At 35.9% G+C, this 27,605-nt stretch overlaps 1 protein-coding gene across 1 annotated transcript in view; it reads left to right on the top strand.

Moving 5' to 3' along the window:
* Positions 1-508: 508 nt before the first annotated feature.
* Positions 509-27,605, top strand: part of cmpy (crimpy) — a 151,625-nt gene continuing 124,528 nt past the window's right edge. Inside the window, exons 1-2 of the mRNA XM_067791520.1 lie at positions 509-1,123; positions 16,876-16,909. The gene's annotated coding sequence lies outside the window, so the exon portion shown is untranslated. The remainder of the gene's footprint in view (positions 1,124-16,875; positions 16,910-27,605) is intronic.

Below are 27,605 nucleotides of genomic sequence, written 5' to 3' on the forward strand. Positions count from 1 at the left end.
TGCTGTAGGCAGCAGCAAACTGCAAAAAATAAAAGCAGGACAAACGAAGGTAAGCAAATGCAATACAACGATACGACAGTAATGCTTGCAGCGAATAATACAACAACAAAAATACAAATTTTTAAAAACCAAAAACATCCGCGATTTACCGCCTTTGATGCTTTCCAGCGAACATCAGCAACAAGACTGAAAAAATGCATTTGTCAAAAAAGTATGTTTTTTTTTCTTAAAAAAATATTTACAGGATATTAAGCCGGTATATGCAGCAAGGACTATTAACCAAAAAAGTCTACACACAATAATCCACTCTACAAGAAAAATTGACAAAACCGAAACGACGAACAGCAAAAGCTGATAATGCGCATGCGCGGCGAATAAAATAAAATAGGGATATTTCCACAGCGAATTCGCAAGGCTATTGAATGCGGTAAGCAGCGCAACCAACATATTTACGACACATAAAACTAACGGGTTGCAAAGGATGCACGAGTCAGTCCTTCATATAAAATTGACGCGTACGGTTTTGTGTGAGAAATAAATGCGCGCGTAAACGTAAAAATTCGTTGCATGTGAAGACGAAGCAGTAAACGGAAGTACGGCGGTGGTAAAGCAAGAAAAAATACGCTAATGTGAAAGCAAATTACGAGTGCTAGTGCGAAGACAAATGAGCAAGTGAAAAAAAAAAACGAAAAAAAAAACTGAACAGTGAAAAACGATATGGAAAACTTAATATGGTGCTTAGGCAAAAAAATATGTAACAAGTTTTTTGTTAAAAAATTGTTTGTTTAAACTAGTTTTGTATTAACGAAATAAATATGAGTTATTAACAAAAGCGATTCTTAATATTGTTAAGAAAAAAGGCAATTAAAAAAAGTTGTTGTAGCCTACTTTTAGGTGCTTAAGCGCAAGTTCATTAAATTATGTGTTAAACGAAATAAAAAAAGGAAAAATATAACTAAAATATTTGTTGCATTTAAATTTGATTTTATGGCTGGTATAAGCAATCAAAAACGAATGCAACGCCATAAAGTATGCAACTAGACTGTAGCAAAGTGCTTAAAAAGGCATAAAGAATATATGCAGCAGAAATTGACCACAAAAGAATTATTGAGTGCTTTGAAAAGTAAGTATGTATAGACATTTGAAGGACAGATATTAATAATACTTTTAGATTTGTACATAAGGGTGGAAAATTATCTTATATATTATTTCTAATTGCCGTTTTTATGTACAGGTCCCTTTTTCGCTCGTATTTGGAATCCAAATCTATAAATAAAATTTTGGTTGTAAATATGGGGACTCGTGCTATTAGCGAGCTTTGGGCATTATTATTCGTAGGGATTTTGTTTAGCTTTTTATTAAAATAATTTGTTAATAATAAGCGATTGTGAGCACACAAAGAAATCTATTTGTACTATGGCACTATTGTGAATTACTGGCAGTTGCTAATATTCGCCAGATCGCAGCGCCAGCGCATGTAAGTTTGTAGATGTTTTATTGATAGAACAGCTGGTTTCTGTTGATATTTGATGAGACTTTTATAATTGTTGCGCAATATGCGCACGGGTCCGGCTCGTTATTTAAATTAGTAAAATGTGTTTAGTCGCAACACTTCAAACGGTAACATCTTGAGCAAATTTATCACATAAAATGTACGGTTATGATTGGAAAGGCTTGGAGAGTAGCGCACAGGGACTTAAGTTAAGATTTATATATGATGACTCCAAATTTTAATATTTGTTTAGGATAAGAAATGGTTAAGGCGCATTGAACAGGGTCAAAAGTTCAGATTACTCTGCTAAGACACAATACATAAAAAATTGTGCTTTTGAAGAGGTGCGAATGAAAAAAAAAAAAAATTGTATTTCATATATAAGCACCTCCACCGAAAAGTACACATATGATAGCAGCTGGCTGCGCCGAAAAGTGTGTACTAATTTGTTGGTATAACATGATGCACAGCGAAAGTTTGTAGTTTTGTGCTTGCATATATGACAGCAAACATTCGGTGACCATTTAGCGAAATTACATTCGGAAAAGGAGTGAATGCATGATGTGGGGTATTTGAAAGTACGGTTATATGAACCAGCTGATTTTGTGTAGGTATCAACATTTTTGTGTGAGTTCAGCTAGTAACTTATTATTGCTACACATATATGTAAAAGGGTACATCAATTTTACGATGAAAGCATCAAATTAAAAAATTTATATATTGCATTAAAAAAAAATATAACGAAGGAAGTACCTTTGAAAACCTGTCTTCGAGGACGTCGCAGAAATCCCAGACAAAAAATATCCCTAAATATAAAAATGTAAAGCAAATTCTTAAATACATATATAAACCCAACGGGATGTACATATTGGGACGGGACGGGATCGTTGGTAGATTGCATCAAAATTCTTGGGCTAAGATACATTTTCGTGTACAAAAGTGTCCCAACTGTGATGATGGAATGCCCGATGTACTAATCCTTAAGGAATTCTATTGTACTAAGTTACTTTGGTTTAGCAAAGTTAGAATTTTTTCACAAATAATATGGGCTTTCAGTGTAAATTTTCCCACTCCTGAGGTTTATTTTTTCTTTGTTATATATACAAGTTGCGTTAAGGTACAAATTGGAACTTAGCTTCTCGTTGAAAATAAGTTTGGTGCAGTCAATTTTGAAAAGATTTTTATAGTTCGTCTGGAATTGTAAAGTAAGGTCATTCACTCACATGGCTTCACAGCAAATGAATAATAGCCTTCAAGTCATAAAATATTAAAACATCTACAATCACTAAATAGTTGAAAAGGAATTTCTTGGTTAAAGTTTCAGTCAAGGCGGGCACTAAGTGCCACACCCGTAGTATTCCCACATATCAGATATATTTGCATGTGTGCAGAGATCTGTTTTTATAGCTATCGAAGGCGAGCAAAAAATTTATAAGGAAAAGCTGCTTTCGCACAATATATCTTAGAAAAAATTACATGCGATACCAAGAAAACTGATTCAAGGATACTGGCAACAGTATTCCACGTTAACCTTTTGTGTGGATTGGGTAGTCGACATTATGATAATATATTTCAGACAGTACCGGAGTCAACCAGCCCATTGCACCTGCACAGGTTTTGTTTAACGACTGCACTTTCCGTCGTTGGGCCCAACACAACTTTTATGCCTCTCTGAAGCTTGACAACCCAAGTACATTTTTCTTGTCAGGGCTCAGTAGTTCTCATATATAATACACTTCATCTTTGCCCTTGATTGCGGGTGAATAATATAAAATCGTGTTTTTATACGAGTCGTTGTGAAAGAGCTTCCACCTATCCACTGATCCTACTCCAAAACTGCACATTTCCACTTGGCCACTACAGTTAGTATAATAGAAAGTGATAGTTATATATCTTAGCTTCACCCATTGGTTAAGGGACACGGCCATAGTAGATGTATTTCGAGAACTTGTACGCCATCAAACATTTGCAGTTAAGAATATAGTTAGAGATTATCACAATTTCAAATAATTTGTTTCTTTTTTAACACGCTTTAATTAGCATCACTTATTTGTGAAATACTATACAAAAAATAATTATAAACGTTACGCATTGCTATCGGTACCTCCCTCTTCTTGTGGTAAGGAGAGGTTTTTAATAAAACAAAGTGTTTGGTTTATTGCAAAACATAGTTATGACGGGTACTTAAAAGATTCCTATATGCTGGTGACACAAGCGGCTTGCTTGGACCGCATGCAAAATAGCAACCTTAATCATTCTCTGATGAACGGAGATTAGGAAATTTCTCTCGCATTTGATAAATACTGTGAAATAAACAAAAGCACAAGGCGAAAAGTAAAGTATTGTTGAAAATACTTTCAGGACCATACGTGAGTTCGGTTAGATTATTTGCGTTCAAGAATCGTTTCAAAGAAGAGCTAATAAGCTCAGCTTTTAATCAATCTTTCAGAGTTAAAATAAAAAAAAATCTATATATATCAAAATCAAATTTTGTGTGTGTGTGTTCCCTATGTAAACGTATTCCCCACAGTTCAATCATCACAAAATTTTGGCTCGTTCCTTCCATCAAGACGAAGGTTTTTGATATTTCAGAAGTAAGAATTTAAATTAATTTTTTTTTCAATTTCACGTGCGCCACTGATTGGTGCGACAAATTTTGTATGTCATCAAAAGTTACTCATACGCCATGTACGTACTTAAGTGCAGAACATTTGTTTGGTCATAGCAGCATTAAATTCACAAAAAGTTAAAGCGATTGCAATGAGTGATTTACAAGTATTTATTAAATTTAAGCATTCCATTGTAAAAATAGTTGTCTATATGAGATGATACGACAAAAATTGTGTAGGTAAAATATTTTGATTAAGTTATGAGATTTTGAGTAAAATTGTGTGTGAAAAATAAAATTTGCACAGCAAAGAATGATAATTTAGAGGGATCGAGGAATAAAGAAGGAGAGAGGTAGAGGGTGTAAAAAAAGAAGAGGGAGAGATAAGAAAATTATAAAGGGTAAGAATGAGAAAAATTGGCAGATACATTTTGAGGAAGTTCAATAAAATCAAGCACTCAGTATATGTGACCAGGTCTATGAAAAGGTGGCTTAAGACTAAAAAAAGAAATTGCGAGAAACAGCTGTTAAAGATAAACAATGCGTTTCTTCAGTTTCATAGTAGTTTTTCCTTTGGATTATGAACAGTCATGCCCCAAGGCAAAGCACAAAGCAGTTTCTGACCGATATTTTGGCTCCATTGCCATCGAAAGAAATGCTATCAAAAAAATCTGAGGATGCTTTACCAGCCACCAAAGTGGCATCGAAGGAACAAAAGGTTTCATCGTCTTTCATTTGTGCTTTTCTTTCTCAACATTTTTAGTACACCTCTAAGCAAGTTAGGATTTTCTAGTTTCCACCATGTGAAAGAGCGTCTCAAAAACTATCGAAACCAAAACAAAGTGGACCGGCTCACATATATGCTTGACTTTAAGTGACGGGAAGGAATGCGTTAAAATACGTTTTTTTATTTAGATTAGTATCTGCCCAACCCGAGCAATGCCGGGTACCCTGATAGTTTACAAATAAAGTGAAATAAGAAAAAAACGACACCACGATGTATAGCAAAACCTTTTCTGCCAGGAGTTGAATTTGTATATGCACGTCTTGTTATTGTACAACTTTTTTCCAAAGGTGTTGAGCTGTATATAATTGTAATTTTATACCGAGCATACTGATTTTGTAATACAAGGTTTCAGGGTTTGTGAAAGAGTTTTCCAAATCATCTTGTTTCGAAATATATAGACACAAAGCACTCAGGTTTACTGTAGCACACTGAATTGAGTGAATTGCTATTATATATTGCAAATTTAGCTTGAGTGTATGTGACACGTTTTTCCCGGAAGGGTCTTTGGGTGTTATTGGTTTTAGATCAACATATTCAAGCTCTAAGAGGCAACCAAATAAAGGTTTGTTAACGAATTCTTTTCAGCTCATTCACATTTCTTATTTCATCTTTATGCATAATTGAAAACCGACATGAGTTTCATCTTATTGCTTGATTAAAATTTGATTGGCTTACAGCGTATTTCTTTTGCAAATGGAGGCTTGACAGGCGACCATTTTAGATTGACATTGATTAGATTACACACTTTCAAGGTAATTGTTATGCCAGCGGCTTATTACAGATTGACGCGTAAAATATAGAGTATAGAGTGTATACTTGGTTGTATGGCTGTTTATGGCAGGTATTTTTTTTTTTTTTTTTTTTTGCATAACTGCTGCTATCCGAGGGGTCTGACTGTGCTCACGAAACTACAACCAATGGAACTTTCCTATCTGCATAAATAAAATGGCAAACGAGAAAAATCTAATTGAAGTGAAGAGCCTGATTTCCCACTTGTAAAAAAAGATTAGTTGAAAACACATCTTAATATACATATAATTATTCTGTACGTGTGTTTGTTGCTAAACTTCACCTAAACGAGTGGACTGATTTTAATGAAATTTTGTATGAGTGTTCGAGGGGATTTAAGGATGCTTTAGATTTTCAATTTAGTTCGGAAAGGGATCAGGACCGACCTGTACCGAAAAATATAATTTTTGGTACGATTCACTCAAAATTCGGCATAGGGGTACATCTTTGACCAAGATAATATATCAGAAACCTTTCACTCCGGGACCAGGCGCGGACTTATTCCAAATCAAAAAATATGTATAATGCGTTTTGCTTGAAATTTGGTATAGGGGTACTTCCTTCAGCAGCACATTATTTGAGAAACTCTTCTTTACGGGAAGTGGATCAGTGACCGAAACATTCCAAGAAATCTAATTTGTGGTCAGATTCTTTTGAAGATACTTATACGAATAATCGGTTGCACGGGATATATGCTACATATATATAGGATATACACAAAAATATACCCGCTGACAAAGTCTCATCAATATATATTAAAAGCTGACGGACAGACATACGAACATAGCAAGACCAAACCACTTTATCATCCTAATCAATTCGGTATACCTTAAGCATCTACAATTTAAAGATTTTTTCAAACTTAATATAGCATTACATTTTCATGAAAGGTATAAAAATGAAATAGAAAATCAGAAATTTGACTGTTTTTGATATTTGACATTTAAATTTAGGTTGAAAATTATGCTCCAAAAAAATTTATACATTTTTTTTCACTGCCCTACCGGCATTTTCCACTGACTAAGGTTTTATACATTTTTATTTAGTTAGCAATTAAGGCGTATTCGCACACAGCCTGAATATATTAAGCTAAATCGTGCCTACTTTTAGGCGCAGTAAAAATTAAAAAAAATAAATAGATGTAAGGCGATATATCCTCCGTAGAGATTTTAAGCCGAGCTTCTCTTCCAATTTCCGTCGACTACTTTTAGTTTTTCCTACAAATTGGCGAGACGGTACCTACTTGTTTTATGCCGACTCCATACGGCAACTGCAAGGCAGATGAGTTTTTACTGAGAAGCTTTTCACGGCAGAAATACACTTGGCGTGCTTACCAAATCACTGCCGAGCGGCTTAGAAAAACTTTCTTCTAATTGAAAAAACTTGTTTCTAAAGTTTTGATGTTTGTTTACCCGAGGCGTGGACCCTGGATCATCGGTGTGGTAGGTGGAGCACGCTTCCACCATATCACGGCGGCAGTAACTGTGGCAATTAAACTAATGTTGAAATTAGTATTGGATTCAAGCTGCAGCTGACGTGAATTAAAAAAAAAAAGTATATAACGCTGAATATCATTTTCTTCTAGTATAAATAAATAAATGTAAGGCGCGATAACCTCCGAAGAGATTTTAGGCCGAGCGTCTCTTCCAATTTACGTCGTGCTCCTTTGAATTATTCTTACAAATTGAGGGGACAGGACCTACTTCTTTTATGCCGTCTCCGAACGGCATCTGAAAGGCAGGTGAGTTTTTATTAAAAGCTTTTCATGGTAGAAATATACTCGGAGTGCTTGCCAAATACTGCCGAGGGGCGACCCCGCTTGAAAACATTTTCTTCTAACTGAAAAAACTTGTTTCTAAAGTTTTGATGTTGCTTTGACCGGGCGTGAACCCAGGACCTTCGGTATGGATCGCCGAGCACGCTACCGTTACACCACAGCGGCACGCTACCATCGCATCATCTGAGGCTTAAACTGCATCCTTTTTCCTAGCGCTTTTGGTATGCTAAGCACAACAATCGTATCAGATCTTTTATTAACTACTGTTTAAGCTTTAATTAGTAAGTTTTTCAGTTTTAAATCCACTAATCACATACAAAATCGCTTCAAGCGCATTTAACACCTAAAAAAATACCAAGAACTATGTCTGCATAAAACAACAAATGCTTCACTTAGCTACGTGCTAATTGCTTATTTGAAAATGTGCCAGACACTAAAGGAGGAGGCGGTTTACAGAAAGCCTTCAAAATAAATTTGCTACTCATTCTAGGATTTTTTTTCTTATTGTAAAGCCACTAAACTTTGGTAATTAGGACTACAGAGCGATGAGCGCTCTATAGACAGAAAATCGATAAACACGAACGATTTGTTGGAGCTAAATAATCCTTAAAATTATAATTTATTATTATTTTAAATACAGATTTTACTTAAATTAGAATATTTTTTTCAGAAGAATGTGATAAAATTTATACTATGTATAATATATATAGATATCAGAGCTTTTTGTTTTTTGAATGTCGATATAAATCTTTGGTCGATACAAAAGCTCTTGGACACAATTCATATAAGAATCTTTTAGGCTTACGAGGCAACCGCTGGCATAATTAGGGACCACATAACTCCTCGTAGGTGTTAAAACTGCCTTTGAAACTGTCGAGTTCGGTTGGGTATATTGGATACTTGCAGATTACTCGGCGCTGCTCGGGTTGGGTAGATACTAATCTAAATAAGGTGTCTTTCAACGCATTCCTTCCCGTTACTCAAAGTCAAGCAATTAGTATATAGGATTTTATTGATCTTCTTCAAAATGTATCTCCCAATTTTTCTCATTTTTACCCTTTATAATTTCCTTATCTCTCCCTATCCTTCTTTTACGCCCTCTACCTCTCTCCTTCTTTTATCTTAGATCCCTCAGTCCTCTAATTTATCATTCTTTGCTTTATTTTTAAAATTTTATTTTGCCACACACAGTTAATACTAAAAATTTCATAACTTAATCAAAAGATTTTAGCTGCATAGAAGCCAAAATTTAATTAGGTTAAAAAATTTAGTAGGGTGTACGAAATCATTATGTATTCTTGGCTTAGCACTTTTCTGAAATTAACAAATCACTGGCGGCCTTACAAATAATATGCCATTAATCAATTTCTTCTCAAGGAAAGTTGAATTTCTTCAAGCTCTTCAAAGTCAAAATGAAACGTGGACCATTTGCTTTGATCCAACGGTTACTGTTAGTACAACGATTCCCGCACTTAATCGGCTTTAGTCGCATGTTCGTAGCACAATATGGGTGCACTTTTATTATTACTACAATGCCGCGATACTTTGTCACCTTAATTTAGATCTCTTGTGCTTGTACTTTCAGCTAACTAGTGTATGTGGAGGCCCTTAATATATTCAAGCACCTCTTCATTATTTTTACTTCATAACACAAAGTGATTACGAGTGACGCCACTTAGATGGGACAGTCTCTGCCTTGCCAGAGCCCCGCATTCTCAAAAAATGTGAACCGACGTTTCGTCCCCCAGCTCATAAAAGCGACACATTCATCCTTTAGATGGATTTAACCTCTCGAAGTTCAAGCAAACGTTGTCTGAACTGCTTTGTTTCTCAGTTACTTATGCTTTCTCTAGTGTTTGCCTTTATGAGCCCGTAGAATGGCTATGGAGGGCTACGGATAGAATATTGCTATAGCACCCTAAACCTATTTAGGTAGTCTGCCTGTTGTTTTCTTTCATGCTCTTGACAACCGGAATTCATTTGAAAAACAAAACCTTGTTTTTGAACTATAATGCATTCATCCCTCAGCTTAAAAGTAGTTGAGCAAGTCTGCAAGGCAAGGAAGGCTACCTGGTGGTTACACATAATGAGAATATTATTCTGGGTTAAGCCTTTCGTAGACATTCTCTACCGCAAAAATTACATGGATTTCTGCCTTAAAAATAGTGTAGAAGGATTCCATTTGTAATGAGGTTTCGAAGTTCGTCTCATAGATACCAAGATCCTGTTTCTCAAGGAGTTCTGTTTACAATGGATACCTCAAAATTTCATGCATAAGATTCCGATCGTAGGTGCCATTGCATAACGTAGTTGCAATATGGAACAGTACACAGTTTAGTGTTAAGCGCTGTTGATTAGAGAAGATATGCCATACTTTATGTGCTTTTTGAGCTGGTCTCTGTAGATACTTTAAAGTTTGCCATAGCCTCTAGACAATAGCAATAAAGTTATAAGTAGTTGGGTGCTCCTTCGCTATGATCTAAAACTCTCTAAATTCTCGAAATCAATAATCTGAAACTGGAGCCTTAGTGCTCTTTTAGACTTAATTGTGTTATCTTGCTTAAACTGGCATATCTGTGCTGATATACGGACAAATTTTCGATACATGACCTTCTGTAATATGAAAAGCAGAAGCAGATGCGATGATGGCACCGACGTCTCATACATCCAAGCGGGCTTTTGCTGAAGTAGGTAGGGCGGAGAACGTAGTTCTTTAAGCACGATAAGGACTTCTCTGACAGATTCATGATTTAATAGAAAAATTGCTGACCACTCGATGAAAATATCATAAATGTAAGGACTAGCACCGAAACAGTGGGCGAAGAAAGTTACGATAGTGAGAATACATAATAATAACAAAAGCAGAACAAGAAGGAATTGACATAACATGCCAGGATTATTAGAGAATGACGAATGCTGTGGTTTATACGCTGTAGGAAGTTAAAAATGATGTAGAAGCTTAATGGAACTTATAGTGTAAACAAGTTAATTATGTGGAAATAATGAATAAAGAGACTCTGTCGCCAATTCGGAGGTGTATCACATCCTCCCCAATAAAGTAGCTCATTGTGCATATTTCGCACGAGAATTTGGAAGGTGTTCTTAGTTCTGGGTAGTACTTATTTATCTTGCAGGAGGAAAAGTCCACTGAGCAACAATCATAAATCGTTTCACGCGCAAAATTTCACCCAGAACTCCAGAACTCATAGAGTCACGTAGAAGACGCATGTGCAAATACAGATGTATTGGCAAAAACACAGCTCAATGGGACTATGAGCTCTATTAGTTAACTTCCTAAACTATTAAAAGTGTTTCAAGCTCCTAGATTTTCTTTTCGAGAAATTACGATATTCACGAAGGGTGTAAGTTATTTCAAAAGCCGCTTAGTTGGCTAAGTAAGCAACAGCACTCAATGTACACATTAGGTAGCAATTTTCTAAAGGAAAATACTTGAGGCTTATGATACTCTTAGTGACAGGTCACTGACAGTAGTCATCATACACATAAAGAAAAGTAGTTTTAGAAAAAAAATAATCAAGCATATACTGTTAAGGGGACACAAAAATTTCAGACCGCGAAGCAGATTCTTTACTCTATCCTAGTCTTTCAGCATAATTAAAGGGAATATGAATATTTTATAACATAATTTCAAAAAAAGAGAGAGGGTATGCAGGCTTTTAAAGCTAAGGATAACGTAAACTCTATTCTGCACATAACATCGGTAAAACTGGTGGAGAAGATCATAGGTTTAACAACTGTAATTACGCCCAATGTCTCGAGGCAGCTTAATACCATCATCAGTTATTGAACAAATAGACAAGGTTATTCTGTACTTGCTCTTGGGCCCGTGCAGCCAAAATAGAGAGGAAATGTTGGTGCAAGAGCGCTCATATAGAAGAGGTGATACTCGTTGTTGTCGTTGTTGTAGCAGTAACGACACTTCCCGAAGGCCTTGGGGAGTGTTATCGATGTTGGTGGTTCTTTGCCGGATGCAGATCCGGTACGTTTCTGTAACAAGCTCCATAAACGTACTAGCCCCACCATCTCGGGGACGATTTGGTATGACCACGTGCAACCTTCTAGGTCATCCCACTCTCCCATCACCTAGATCCATCAGGAACTTGGGGTCGCCAGAGCCTCGGCTGTCAAAGAAACAGGATTCGCCGCGGGTAGGTGAGGTTGAGAATTGTGTTGGAGAAGCTATATTTTTGCGCTGGTGACACATTGAAAAGATTGCGCTACACAACCCCTTAAATCAACTTGGTATTTTAGTCGCCTCTTACGACAAGCATACCCACCGCGGGATATTCAAAGCCCCCTAACCCGCTGGGGATACACGTGAACACCGATGGCACCAAACTAGCGGAATACTGTGTTAAACCAAAAACGAACAGAACACTGTTGTTTTATAGGAGAAATTAGTATCCGTAATCAAAGTGGTAGAACCATTGGAGGAAAACATCTAAAGCAGCAATAAGGACAATAATCTCGTATTGCACAATATCTAAAATTGTTTTGAGTGCAAGCAATTCCTGTAAAATAAAATTGTGATACGGCAAAGCATATATCTACATTGGGTTCCTGAATATGTAGGAATTGAAAGCGAATGAGCTAGCTGAAATTGGCACATTCCTCGCAGCTTTTACCGTATACGTCCCAATCAGAAGGGACGGGATTGAAAGAAAGCAAGAGTTACACATACAGGAGGAAGTAGAAAACGCATCGAGCCAAGCTAGAGGCTGCAAAATGTGAGCACCATTAGTAAGTAGGCTCGGATTCAGCAACGTTGAACTTTTCAAATCAAGTCGGAGTTCAAAAACGTGCGCAAAAAGATCTGTGCTTGCCAATTCGTAGGACATCACAATAATCAAAGTGTCAGCTTAAAGCACTGCGTCTGCACAAATTTAGATCAAGTAAGTCTTTTTATGCGATAGTACTGCTCTTTTTTTGAAACTAGTACGATTTGCTGTAGGGGTTCTAGCCATTAACGTATCAAACCTTATGCGAAAACCTTATAAAAGTTTGCACTAAATAAAACATATACTTCAAGCAGATGAAATTTATTGTACACCTTTCCCAATTAATATCAATTTTCTTACTTAACTTAAGCTATATACATTCTCTCACATTGCCATTTTGCATCATCATCATGCAACCAACCAAATTTGTATCTTTCAACACTTTTTATCTCTCGTGATTTGAGTTGATCCTTTTAATATAAAAAAAAAAATACTACCACTAATTCAATCAAAGTCTTATGCAAAATTTGTCAATTCCTCTTTAAATTGATGTGATTTTTCGAGCATATTACAAGGTTTTCATTTTTATCTAATCCTACTTACTATTCGCATCAACTTTTATCTACTGACTATCATCAATTTGCACTTTCACTTGCCCATTTATTTATACTCAAACACATCAATTTTTTTCTTTTCGTTTTTGGTTTTGTTAAAAGCTTTCATACAATTGTGTTTGTCCTTCTTCTAATACACAGCTTCAGCATACGACCGTCAATTCCTATGACCAAAGAAATTGTTATAAAAAATGTTCGAAGAATTTATATCGAAGGTGTTCAACAAAATAACTGCCATTGTTTTGAAAGTTCTGGCACATGTAGAAAAAGTTTATAAAAAGGAAAAACAGCAAACAATTCGATTTTTGCACATTGTAACCTGCACACCTGAACTGGACTGCTAAAGGAAAGAAAGAAGAATGTTAAAAAGCATAGTGGCTGCAATCTTGAATTTTACTTGAGCAAATGTCTAGTCTCAGCTACTCTCAAGTCCGATAATTCAATATAGTTAACAGTTATTTCTTTGCTTTCCTTTTTTTACCCATTTTTGCTCGTTTTTTCTTGAGTATTTTCTTTCTACTTGACTTCCATTTTCAACTCTTAGGTTTTTCTTTTTACCATCGCATTTGACAAATGACATCTCGACTTACATGTCGACAGTTGGGCACAATTCCATTAAAAGCAGATAAGCAGTAAAGTAGATTTTGAGTAAGTTTTTGCACACATTGTTTATCAATTTTTTATACTCAGTTGAGCAGAGCTCACTGAGTATATTAAGTTTGATTGGATAACGGTTGGTTGTACATATATAAAGGAATCGAGATAGATATAGACTTCCATATATCAAAATAATCAGGATCGAAAAAAAATTTGATTGAGCCATGTCCGTCCGTCCGTCCGTCCGTCCGTTAACACGATAACTTGAGTAAATTTTGAGGTATCTTGATGAAATTTGCTACGTAGGTTCCTGAGTACTCATCTCAGATCGCTATTTAAAATGAACGATATCGGACTATAACCACGCCCACTTTTTCGCTTTCGAAAATTTCGAAAAACCGAAAAAGTGCGATAATTCATTACAAAAGACAGATAAAGCAACGAAACTTGGTAGATGAGTTGAACTTATGACGCAGAATAGGAAATTAGTAAAATTTTGGACAATGAGCGTGGCACCACCCACTTTTAAAAGAAGGTAATTTAAAATTTTGCAAGCTGTAATTGGCAGTCGTTGAAGATATCATGATGAAATTTGGCAGGAACGTTACTCCTATTACTATATATACGCTTAATAAAAATTAGCTAAATCGGAGAAGGACCACGCCCACTTTCAAAATGGGTGTGGCTCCGCCCTTTTTCATTTAATTTGTCTAGGATACTTTTAACGCCATAAGTCGAACAAAAATTAACCAATCCTTTTGAAATTTGGTAGGGGCATAGATTTTATGACGCTAACTTTCTGTAAAAATGGGCGAAATCGGTTGATGCCACGCCCAGTTTTTATACACAGTCGTCCGTCTGTCATTCCGCATGGCCGTTAACACGATAACTTGAGCAAAAATCGACATATCTTTAATGAACTTAGTTCACGTGCTTACTTGAACTCACTTTATCTTGGTATGAAAAATGGCCGAAATCCGACTATGACCACGCCCACTTTTTCGATATCGAAAATTACGAAAAATGAAAAAATGCCATAATTCTATACCAAATACAAAAAAAGGGATGAAACATGGTAAGGTAATTGGATTGTTTTATTGACGCGAAATAGACCTTAGGAAAAAACTTTATAAAATGGTTGTGACACCTACCATATTAAGTAGAAGAAAATGAAAAAGTTCTGCAGGGCGAAAAAAAAACCCTTAAAATCTTGGCAGGTATTACATATATAAATAAATTAGCGGTATCCAATAGACGATGTTCTGGGTCACCCTGGTCCACATTTTGGTCGATATCTGGAAAACGCCTTCACATATACAACTACCACCACTCCCTTTAAAAACTATCATTAATACCTTTAATTTGATAGCCATATCGTACAAACTCATTCTAGAGTCACCCCTGGTCCACCTTTATGGCGACATCTCGAAAAGGTGTCCACCTATAGAACTAAGCCCCACTCCCTTTTAAAACACTCATTAACACCTTTCATTTGATACCCATATCGTACAAACAAAGGCGAACAACTATAGAACGAAGGCCCACTCCCTTTTAAAAATACTCATTAACACCTTTCATTTGATACCCATATCGTACAAACAATGTCTAGAGTCACCCCTGGTCCACCTTTATTGCGATACCTCGAAAAGGCGTCCACCTATAGAACTAAGGCCCACTCCCTTTTAAAATACTCATTAACTCCTCTCGTTTGATACCCATATTGCACAAACAAATTCTAGGGTCACCCATGCTCCACCTTTATGGCGATATCTCGAAACGGACTCCACCTATGGAACTAAGGATTACTCCCTTTTAAAATACTCATTAACAACTTTCTTTTGATACCCATATTGTACAAACAAATTCTAAGGTCACCCCTGGTCCACCTTTATGGCGATATCTCGAAAATGCGACCACCTATACAACAACCACCTCTCCCTTTTAAAACCCTCATTAATACCTTTAATTTGATATCCATATCGTATAAACACATTCTAGAGTCACCCCTGGTCCACCTTTATGTCGATATTTCGAAACAGCATCCACCTATAGAACTAAGGCCCACTCCCTTTTAAAATACTCATTAACACCATTCGTTTGATGCCCATATTGTACAAACAAATTCTAGGGTCACCCCTGGTCCACCTTAGTGGCGATATCTCGAAAAGGCTACCACCTATACAACAACCACCACTCAGTTTTAAAACCCTCATTAATACCTTTAATTTGATACCCATATCGTATAAACACATTACAGAGTCACCCCTGGTCCACCTTTATGGCGATATTTCGAAACAGCATCCACCTATAGAACTAAGGCCCACTCCCTTTTAAAATACTCATTAACACCATTCGTTTGATGCCCATATTGTACAAACAAATTCTAGGGTCACCCCTGGTCCACCTTAGTGGCGATATCTCGAAAAGGCTACCACCTATACAACAACCACCACTCAGTTTTAAAACCCTCATTAATACCTTTAATTTGATACCCATATCGTATAAACACATTACAGAGTCACCCCTGGTCCACCTTTATGGCGATATTTCGAAACAGCATCCACCTATAGAACTAAGGCCCACTCCCTTTTAAAATACTCATTAACACCATTCGTTTGATGCCCATATTGTACAAACAAATTCTAGGGTCACCCCTGGTCCACCTTAGTGGCGATATCTCGAAAAGGCTACCACCTATACAACAACCACCACTCAGTTTTAAAACCCTCATTAATACCTTTAATTTGATACCCATATCGTATAAACACATTACAGAGTCACCCCTGGTCCACCTTTATGGCGATATTTCGAAACAGCATCCACCTATAGAACTAAGGCCCACTCCCTTTTAAAATACTCATTAACACCATTTGTTTGAAGCCCATATTGTACAAACAAATTCTAGGGTCACCCCTGGTCCGCCTTTGTGGCGATATCTCGAAACGGCGTCCACCTATGGAACTATGGCCCACTCCCTCATAAAATACTCTTTAATGCGTTTCATTTGATACACATGTCATACAAACACATTCCAGGGTTTCTCTCGGTCGGTTCATTTTCCTACATGGTTATGTTCCCTTATGTTGTAGTCACCATAGCTCTCAACTGAGTATGTAATGTTCGGTTACACCCGAACTTAACCTTCCTTACATGTTTTCTCTTAATATAATTTTTTTTGCATTTATTGTTATTCCCTTGATTATGCCTTTACATACAAATTTTTTTTTTTTTTTTGTATTGTTGTTATTTGTACATAAACCTTTTTCGCACTTAAGTTATAAAAATGACTAAATAATTACTCTTCCGTTACGCATTTGTAAGACAGTACATCGTCAACGCAAAAAAAAAAAAAACGTATACGTTAACACGGTCGACCATAGACATGTTCGTAAATTTAACATTGATTGCTGTTGTAGGAACTTATGTGGTTTTCTTGAAATTTTTTGTTTCAATTTTTTTTTTTTCATTTTAGGGCATTGGAAGTGATAGAACGATATGAGTACTGAGTAAGTAATATCGATACTTTTGACAAATGTATAAAAAAAGTTACGAGGTACAATATTAGTTTATTACAATTTGTGGCACCGCTTTCATTAAGCAGAAGCAAATTCAAAAATTTTGCAATCTGTAAATCAAAATCTATTGATAACTATCTTTTTGCAATTTGACGGAAATTTGGTCCTTGGTATTATATATAGAATCAAAAGCTACTTTGAAAAAAGGGGCTTACAATTTTTATCTTAAAGAAGTTTCAAATATATTGTGACAAATACTAGCAACACTAAGGGGTAGTATCATCTCTAAGCCGATACTGAGTAGTGACTTGTATGTACATAACCAAATTAATCATTATGTCTACACATATGTTCATACAAGCAGCGGAGAGCAACGCACAAACACATGCACATATCTGAGATACCCCAAAAGTATGCAATCATTTGTGCAAGTATCACACACATATACACGCGCATGGGCTATGAGAGAAGCTATAAAAACGTGCATCTGTATTTATAGCTGACAACTTTATACCTAATAGCTAACTAGTAAATTCTAGAAATAGATGAGCTTAGAATTATGTCAACGAGGAAACCAAACAGTATAAAAAGCAGCAACAGTTGAGGCACGACAATCAGTTTGATTTAAGCAAGCTATCAGTTGCGAAGTATAAGTGTTATTGTGAAGTACTTTAATAAAGACCATTTTGCATTATTGAATAGTGGAGTTATTTATTCAACAGTTTAGTGATTCGAACGTTAGAATAAGGTTGCAAATAAGAGGAATTGCACCAAAATTCGTTACACTATATATGTTTGTTACGTAAGAATACCTCCAGTAGAGGCATCGTAGTACAAAGTACAAAAGTAAAAAAAGGAAAATCCTTATGATCGCCTTCTATTTAGTTAATTTCTCAAAAAATCGTTTAGTGCCATGGAAAAAATACTTGCCGCAATTTTCCTCAGCGGAGATCTAGACCGAGCTTCTCTTCCAATTTGCGTCGTGATATTTTTTATTTTCCTTACAAATAGAGGGGACAAGGCCTGCATATTTCATGCCGATTCCTAACGGCATATGCAAGTCAAAGGAATTTTCACTGGTAAGCTTTGATGGGAGAAATACGCTCGTGCTAGCGAAACGACTGCCGAGTGGCGACTCCGTTTAGAAAAACTTTTTTCTGACTTATAAAAGCTTTTTTAAATGCCATAAGTCGATCAAAAATCGTTTAAGTCATTTAATGTTCGTGACGTTTCCCTAAAATATATGTAAGAACACACAATTAGGTATTTAGGGTTTCGTCCAAACTTTAACTTCCTTACTTGTTTTCTAATAAATTTAAAACAAACATCTCATTTTAAAAAAGTTTTTTCACTTTTGATAAAGCTTCCGAAGTACTAACTTCCTTCGAGTATGCTCGATCCTTTTTACTGAATATGAGTACTAGCATCAATACTTTGATCCGAGTATTTTTTATGAGTACAGGTATCGATACTTCTTTCAAAAGTTCTATCACAAGCCATTGGGCGGAAATGGTAGTACCATATTTTCCAATAAAAAGAAAGTTAGTTTAAATAAGAAAAAGGCGCAGGTTTTGTGTATGAATAAAATATAATATAGGGCTTTATGAAAAATTTAAACAAAGTTTTATTAAGCTACAACTTATTTTACATTACTCATACGCGATGGCGCACAAACAGCTGCCAGCCAAACAAAAATCAGCAGTCGGCTGGAACTTCAATTGCATGAAAAAGATATGTGTCCCTCATTTTGTTCAAATCGACTGAACACTTGCATCGTTATGATCAAACTTATTTACCAGTGCATACTTTTAGGCGCTTATAGTAGCTTTTGATAGTACAGACCCATTAATTGTAGATGCAGAAATGAGCTCATACTTTTCTTAAGATTTTAATTTCATGAACTCGAATTTAGCGGAAAATTGATTCTGGTTTTCGAAATATGTAGGCAAAAAAGTGGAAAATTCATTCTTTTATACTATACATACTACCACTTTTCATGACAAAAGCTACTTTTTAGTACAAAGTAGAGATAAAAAGAGAAATTGCAAGTGCAATTATTTTCCTCGCGATTGCTGTTACACTTGAAGCGGGACGCTTTTTCAAATTTGAGCTATTATTCATAGTAAAGTTAATCAGTTTTGTGATGGTTTCTCCAAACAGAACTAATTTTCAAATTTAAGGCATACTTTTAGGCATGTTAATCATACAAAAAGTGCATGCAGGGTGCCTCAACAGACGGTGCGTGTTCGAAAGAGAAAATATGGTATATGAATAAATGAAAACCGTTTGGTTAAAAAATATAAAATTTGCTTAATTCTTTTGCTAGGCAACTACAACACCTTAAACAGAAAGCCCGCCTGAAAGTAAACTACAAAGTTCGCTACGGACCTACGCTGTCGGACCTACGATGCGAATGCAACCGAAAATAAATAGTTCGTTCCCCCAAGCAGCAACATAACGAAAGCCACTACCGAAATTAAAAGTTCAATTTCATACTCAAATTCAAAGCTTTTGTGAAAGTATGGACTAGATCCAGTGTCTAAATTTTTTTCTTAATTTGTGCGCCTGTGTAATTTGAGAGTCTAAGCTTTTGTTCACTATTAATTTTAGATTTAGATCATAAAAAATGTAAGAATTCTGAAGCTGGTAGAGAGATCAGTCGACACATGAAGCCATCACTGTTCACTTTTAATAGCTTAATTGTTCTTAACAAGCTCCGGCCACCACACCTAAGGTCCTGGTTCAACTCTCAGGCAAAGTAACATCAACAATTTTATAATTTTTTGCTTGTTTAGGAAAAATGTTTTCTAAGTGGGGTCGGCCCACGGCCGTAATTTGTTGTCGATAACAAATATCGATGATCATTGCTTGTAACCGAAACAATGCGAAAAACTGTCGAGTTGTTATCGATTTTAAAAAAATATCCATTTATTATCGAAAATGTATCGCTCTGTTATCCATTTTTTATGTAAAAAATATTTGTTTCTTTTCGAAAATTAATTTTTTGGAATGAGCAAAGCTCTGAGCTGCGAAGAATTGAACGACCTTTTCCGTGTAGATAAATACGAAAAAGTTGCAAATTTTGTTGAGAGGCTTTTGACACATTAGCCCAAATTCTTGCTGTTGTTGCTGTTGTAGCGATAAAGACAATCCCCGAAGGTTTTGGGAAGTATTATAGATATTGATGGTACTTTGCTGCAACAACAATAAGGTACAATCTCGACTATCTTGGCAACATTTTAATATGACCACATTAAACCTTCTGGCCATGAGGAACTTGGAGTGGCCAGAGCTTAGCTTGCTAAAGAAACCAATTTCGCCACGAGTAAGTGAGGCTGAAAACTGAATTGGGAAAGTTATAAATTGCACTGTCATCACCACGAAAGGGTTGTGCTTACAATATTAGTGTATTTTAGTCGCCTCTTGCAACGGGCTATTCTAAATAGTCTCAGCGCTCTTCTGGTAATGAGGTTCGTACTTTCTAGTATGATTTTTCTAACATCACCATAGAATCATGGAATTTTTCCGCTATCGCAAGTTTAAATGAGCTTCTGGAATTTGCAAATCTCCTTTTAACCATAGTTAAGACAAAAAAAAAAAAAAGCAAAGTTGTAAACAACGAAGCTTTTTCACTCTGGTGCTATTGTTTTGTTGTTTTTGTTTTCCACATCCTTTTACCTAAGCGAATAAGCATTGTTTGGGTAAAAGAAAAAAATTCATCATAAATATGGGAAGAATTGTTGCTTTTCCTTCATTTTCGCCCCTTTTCAGTCATTTTTCACTTCTGTTATTAGATAATTAAACGAAAAGTTTTTATCAACCAACTAAACATAAATTCGGTCACTAAATACACGCAAGTCGGTATTTACGCTGCCTTAATTGAGTATTCATTAAAAACAGCTGCCTTCTTGACTTAAATGCAGCACCCAGAAAAAAAAAACGAATGCACCTCCACAACCCAATATCTGGGTATTGCTTAATTCTTGCTTTCCTTTTCCTTCCACTTTTGTCTAACTATATTAAGAACTCGTTTCTTCTTACTGTTCTTACCAATACATACTTATGCACTGCTTTTTTTGTTTTAAATTGTAAACTCATCGCTCATTCTCCCTCCTGCCCCCAATGCGTAATATAAAATTCCCACTGGTGTTTTACAGAAATTCTTGTTAAAGTTATATTAAATAAGAAAAAAAAATTTAAATCAACTAATTACTGTTGCCTCGCAACAATGGCGCGACTTCCCGCGTGGTTTCACAAAAATGCGAAAAAATCTTAAGAATATCTTATGAAAAACAAAAAACTAAAAAAAAGCGCTAAGCATAAAACTTCGTTTGAGAAAAATACGCGTTTCAGTTCTTCAATTACAGCTTGATTTTTTCTTTCGCCGACTTAATTTAGTGATTTTTCTGAATTTGATGCCTCCAGCAAAAGTTATATGGAAAGTATGTGAAAGTTTATTTTGACTTAAAAAATTGATTCATAACTCATTTTTAATTTCAAAAGAGGATAAATTTAAACAAGCAGTCCAAAAGACAAATTTGATAAGAAATAATTTTCATTTTATTTCATATTAAGCAAACTAAGCAAGCAGTTAAGAGGAATATAATTTTTATAATATTTTAATATGTAGATCGATGGTTCCGCACGGGTAGTAAGAGGACCTTATGCCAATAGCGACTTGGTAAAGAGTCCATATTACCTCTGCGGAATGCTCGCGTTTCATCTCTCTCAAACATCAATATATTGGGTCTGCAATTCGAACAGGGTAGTAGAGGAGGTTTCCCTGCCTTAGCAATTGGGAATCGTGGCAGTGGTTCGATAACTCGCTAAAAAACGAGTTGTACTTAATAGCGAAGACATGAGCCTCTGTACTGCGGCGTGCTGTTTAGTTTTTTTTAGCTATATTTCATTTTACTTGGAGTAAAAGATGCCTCCCATTGGTGCCTCTTACTCAGAAGAAATGTGGGCAAAAGTAGGCTTTCACAATGGACAGTGGGGAAGACCTGTTGGACATAGCGAACATGGTAAGCAACCCCCTCGACCGAAAGGGAGTCCGTTTCCAGACCTCACAGCAGCAGGAAGTCACCTCATTCACCTAAGAGGAAGGCACTGTGGTTTTTGTTTTTACACGAATTCGGTTATCCAGTATTTTTTGGCTAATGCCTTTGTGCTTTTTTAGATTTTCAGCGAACCTTTTTCGAAATTGCTCCCCGGTTTATTTCAAAATCATTTCGGAGCTGTTTCTGTGTTATTTTCGTACCATTACAGTGAATTTCCGGCGTTACCTAGAATAATCAACGTGATCACATTAAATCCTTCCCGAGATAGTTGAGCTTGTGCCTCAACGGCGCTTGTTACCGAAACGTTTCGGATCTATGTATATCCGGCAAAGGAACCATGAATATTGATAACACTCCCAAAAATCGTCGAAAATATTTTTTATCGCTACTGTAACAACAACATCAACTTTAATCAATCATCAACTTTAAATTTCACTTCAAAATTAAAAAAAAAAAAAAAAAATTTAAAAAACTCATTAGCAACATGACAGATGCTCAATTTCACATGCTCTATACATTTCCAAAAATCAATATTAGTTTCAACTTCAAACTAAAATTTTGTAATTAGCCCCCCTGAAACTGGTTTTAGCATGCAATGCTTTAACTTGACCTTTTTGTAAGCTTTGCTGCATTTTGAACTTTAGTAAATACTTTATTTGCTTTCAAATGAACTTTTGCTTTTGTGTCGCTCGATATTTCACTTAATCCATGTCACAACTGTGCTTTGATGCTCCTCTATCTCTTTCACTTTACACCTCTATGGCACATTCCTACTTTTAAATACAAATTTTTCTTCTTATTTTGTTTGCGCTTGTTTTCACATCTTGTTTTAATCGTTTTCGAAGAACTTCTTTTTATTTAACTTAGCCTTGCTAAGTTTTCTTGTTGGTTTATTAGAATTTTTGCATAATTAAAACATTTTACCTTTGTCGAACTATTTTTAAAGAAAGCATTTGAAAGCACAAACTATTTGAGCCAGATAAAGTTTGAGATCATTTGAAATTCATTATTAAATTGTTGATTAATGAAATTCAAGTTAAAACTTTTGTTTACAAGGTTTGCGTGTAAATTTATTGAAACAGAAAAATATGAAACTACGTCATTTTCAGTTGTAAATGAGAAAGCATGATATGGAAACGGAATGCCTTGCTTCGATATTAGAAAAGTGACTTTTGAATGGGAAAGCGTTAAATGAGAGTAGTTAGTAATAAATGAGAATGGCCGATTTGAAATATGAAAGCGTCAAGTGTAAATGAGTAAGCGTCAAGCAAATTCGAAAACGTCAATTAAAATTGAGAAAAAAGCTGTCAATGAGAAGTTAGTGGTTTTTGTGACAGCTTCACTTTAACATGAAAGTGGTCAATCATAAATGAGAATGCATGAAACAAACACTAGAAAGTGTCATTTGTTATTGAGAATAGTCAGTTGTATATGAGATCAGTAAATTTTAAATGGAAACCCGTCATAAGAAAATGAGAAAAGTTGTATCGAATGCGTCAATTTTAATTGAGAATCGTGAGTTGTAGATGCGAACAGTTAATGTGAAAACGTCAATTTGATATGATAAGAATCAATTGAAAATGAAATTTGTAATTGACAATAATTATAGACAAGGTTGAGTATAGTCAGTTGGAAATAGGAAAATGCGAGTTTAAAATATGAAAGCCTCATTTTAAATAGCGCATGCCGTAAGTGTTTTCACAGTACATTTTTATTAAAATGGCATATCCTGTACAGATTATGGTGCCTAATGCACCATAACTGTTGCCATCGCAGCAACCGTGTGTCCGTGGACTTAAGACCACCCCATTTGAAAACGTCGTATTGTCCTCTTTGTAGACCATTTGAAGGCGTTATTAACTGGTTCAATAGTAGTTAGTCCTTCAAAAGCCACTCTCTTTGAATAAATAATTTGAATTCATATAGGCCAGCCTTAAGTTCTTTTGGTACAAGTATGGCTACCAACTGTCCTGCTCTGTAGATCAATACCAGTTCCGGGGTAGCTATTTAACCTGTGGTGCGAAACTGATGCTTTGCGAGACTGTGTTCCATTTTTGCCCCGGCTGTGCATCTCTCTCTGTCAAACTATCTATTGGTCTATTCCTGTTAGTACATCCCACCGCTTTAAGTGAGTTAGTTGGGCGAGGGGCTTAAATGGCTCAAAAAGAGTATGCACTTCTTAAAAAGTACCCCGTTAAAAAGTACCCTGATACGAAAAGGTAAAGAGTTCTAATGATGTACCCGGTTTCGAGATAGTACCCGGTTTTGAAAATGTTCCCGTTTATGAAAAAGTATCCAGCTCTTAATAAGTTCTCGGTTCTGAAAAGTACCCAAATCCGTAATTGAAACTCGTTTTTGAACAATTTTATTTAGCTTGACCCAATGCAGCGAGCGAGCGGCCGGTCCGCCCTTCTACGAATTTTGTAATTAAAATTTAAGTAACTTCCCGATAAGCTACAAGCTTGAAGCTTGGAATATAGTTCAGATCCCGACGACAATGCAATTATAACTCCGATAGGTGGCGCACGGATCGAAATATTTTAAAAAATCGTATTTATGGCCATATTTGGAACAAATATTACATATAGTCCTGTAGATGTTCTGTACCCGGTTCTATAAAAGTGTCCGGATCGAAAAAAATACCCCGCTCTAAAAAAATATTCGGATTAGGAAAAAAATCGATTTCAAAAAAGAACCCGGTTTTGTCAAAGCCCGCGGATCCGAAGAAGTATTCGATTCGAAAAAAGATAAATTGTAAATCTTAACCGTTCTCAAACTCCTCTGGACATGTTGTTGTTTTTGTTGAAGCAGTGCTTCGCCCCATCCAATAGGCGCGACCGATTACAAATTTCCGTCAATATCCTCTAACGGGAGTCCAAGGAAACTTGCTGATTCAACAGTGGTGGACCATAGTGAAAGGCGTGTTAGAGGTGTTGGTTCCACATTACAAATGAAGAGATTGTTGATGTCATGTGGGGACACATTGCAAGTAGGACATATCCAATATGGTCGACATTTGCCGTGTCCATGTTGTAAATAAGATAGCCGATTATTTGCTCGGAGACAATGCCAGGCTTCGCGAGGCGAAAATATGGAGAGGTCAGTGTTACTCCTTTGAACGCCTTTACCATCATCGATTGGCACTTAACCCTGAGTTACAAGCTATGCATATTTCGCGATTACTGACGCCAGTTTGGAGCAACATGTTAGATCAAGTTCTTCTCATCTTGCCTCCCTTAGCTCTTTGGAGGTCTCACCTTTCCTCTGCTTTCCAGCTATCTAAAATATCAGCTCTACTTAGTTTTATTTTGTTTACTTTTATTCTATTTTCAGTATTGTCAATTACCTTCGAATTGTTATTTGTTTACTGTTTCACACCATTCTTAGCGTCTTCTCAAGAGGCGCTTATTATGTGACAGGAAAATTAGTAGGTGTTATGCTATTAATTGTTTCTAAGCAAATACTGTACCTATACATATGTAGGTCAATTACCCGCACAGCTAACTGCTTATAAATAAATAAACCATTAAATAATCATTTACGCATTTTGTGGGAGAATTTGTGTAGCCAAACTTCAGACTATTTCGATTTAAATGAATTCGGTACGCTGTCACTCAAATGTCAAACATAAGGGCCTAACTGACAGTTATATTCATGTTAATACAATATTAAATATATTTTGCATCAATATAATTAAATATTTAGTGTTTGGGGGAATAAGGCATAGACAATTAATTGGTTGCTAAGTCACTCGGGTGGTTTTATATCGAATAATGCAAAAATATTTTAAACGCACTTGATTTGATAAAATGAAAGCTTAAAATTTCTAAAAAAAAAAATAATCTACAAAAATGTTTTAAAACAAAACAAATTTGAAAGCTTAACTACGACCGCAGCATTGGAGGGGCACCACTGCGTATACGTAATTAAACACATATCGACCGCCGAGCAGAATATCATTCCATCTCAGCTGTCGTTTCAAACACGCGATCGAATAATGAATTCAGAATTTATTTCAAAAATGCCTTATCTGAGCATATATTCAATGCATTTTTACATTAGCTGGGTGTGTATGAAAAAATTCTGAATTTGGGCGTTCTTCAACCGAATTTTGGAAAAGGGCATTTTTGAAACCAATTTCTGAAATAGGGTATTATTCGAAAGTTTTCTGAGAGAGGACGTTTTCCAAACGGCAGCCAAGATAGGGTGATATTCAGCACAGCATTCGATATACTAGTCGTCGTTTTTGTGCTCTGCTCAATCAAACATAGAAGCTGAGTCTTAAGAAAACTTATCAAAACTTTAAAAAACCAAAAAAAAAAGGAAACTTTGAAGAAGAGTACGACCCTGGACAATTTTTGCCATAAGAACATGTTTGATTTATGACAAATAACATGCTGAACCTAAGACCCTTATCAAAAGCATTTAACCTTTAATGGCGAAGTTATATAGAACAAATCACTGTAATGTGGCCAATATTCAAGAAGCGACTGGAACATTTTTTTAAGCATTCCAAGGTGAAAGTACATTATTTCAATATTATTGTATTGATCTGCTTTCTCTGCCTTAGCTTTACCAGCACAAGGTGGGTTTTGAGGTATATTTGAAGCGGAATACAAATTATTGAAAGAAAAGTAGAGAAAAATCAAAATGTATGAATTAAGAGGGGACTTCCCTCATTACTTTTTTAAATCTATGAAAACATTTATTTGTAGAAATTTTTTTTTATTTATAATTTATTTAATAAATTGGGAAAAATTTAAACAACGTGACATCAGGACGAACAAGGCGACATCTGTTTTGATTATACCTTGTAAATCTCTTCAAAGCCCTTTCTCCCGGGAGTGGGATTTGAACCCGAACTCCTACGATGGCTGAAGTTGAATGCGTTTGTAACACTTCAAATCTGCGCTATTTGACCCAACTTCACAATCTTCCGAAAAATAAATTCCTAGTCGTAAACCTGTGTTGAGCATAGAGCTATTTACGAAATTAAAAGGGTGACCTCAGCTAACACTGAAGTACAAAGTAGACCCACCGATTTCGAGTAAGCTCACCTTCCTTTCTGATCAACCTTTCTTGTCTTCGGTCCTTTTTCCGAGGCACCTCAGCTTATAACTTCTGTCGAGACACAGAAATAGCGTCATAATAATGACTAACGAAGTCTTACAACTTAAAGGTTGAATTTTCATTACTGTAAAGGTGCAAGGATAACTGAATTGGGAAGTATGTTGTGAAGTCCCGGATGAGTATCTTGGAGGCTTTTAATACAAAAATTCGAGATTGAGGCTATACGATCCCATATATCAATATTTACCCGTGTAAACCATGCGTCTAGGGTTGGGCTCATGGCACTGTATATATTACATTCCTAGATAGAATTGAACATCTAGTTGACAATCGCAAAAGTTAAAAATAATACCATAGCCATTCAGAAGCACAACCTATCGCTCCTAGTCGGAGCATAGAGCGGAGACAAACGCTCTCCAACGATTTCTATCAGTCGCTAAACGTCTTATTTCATTCCAGGTGGCGGTGGAAGAGCTCTCATTGAAAATAGTATGCATCCAAGTTTGTCGTGGACGTTCCCTCCGCCGGCTTCCTTGTGGGTTCCATTGGAAGGCCAT

The sequence above is a fragment of the Eurosta solidaginis genome, chromosome 5 (assembly GCF_040869045.1).
Source record: "Eurosta solidaginis isolate ZX-2024a chromosome 5, ASM4086904v1, whole genome shotgun sequence".
Taxonomy (NCBI): Eukaryota; Metazoa; Arthropoda; class Insecta; order Diptera; family Tephritidae; genus Eurosta; species Eurosta solidaginis.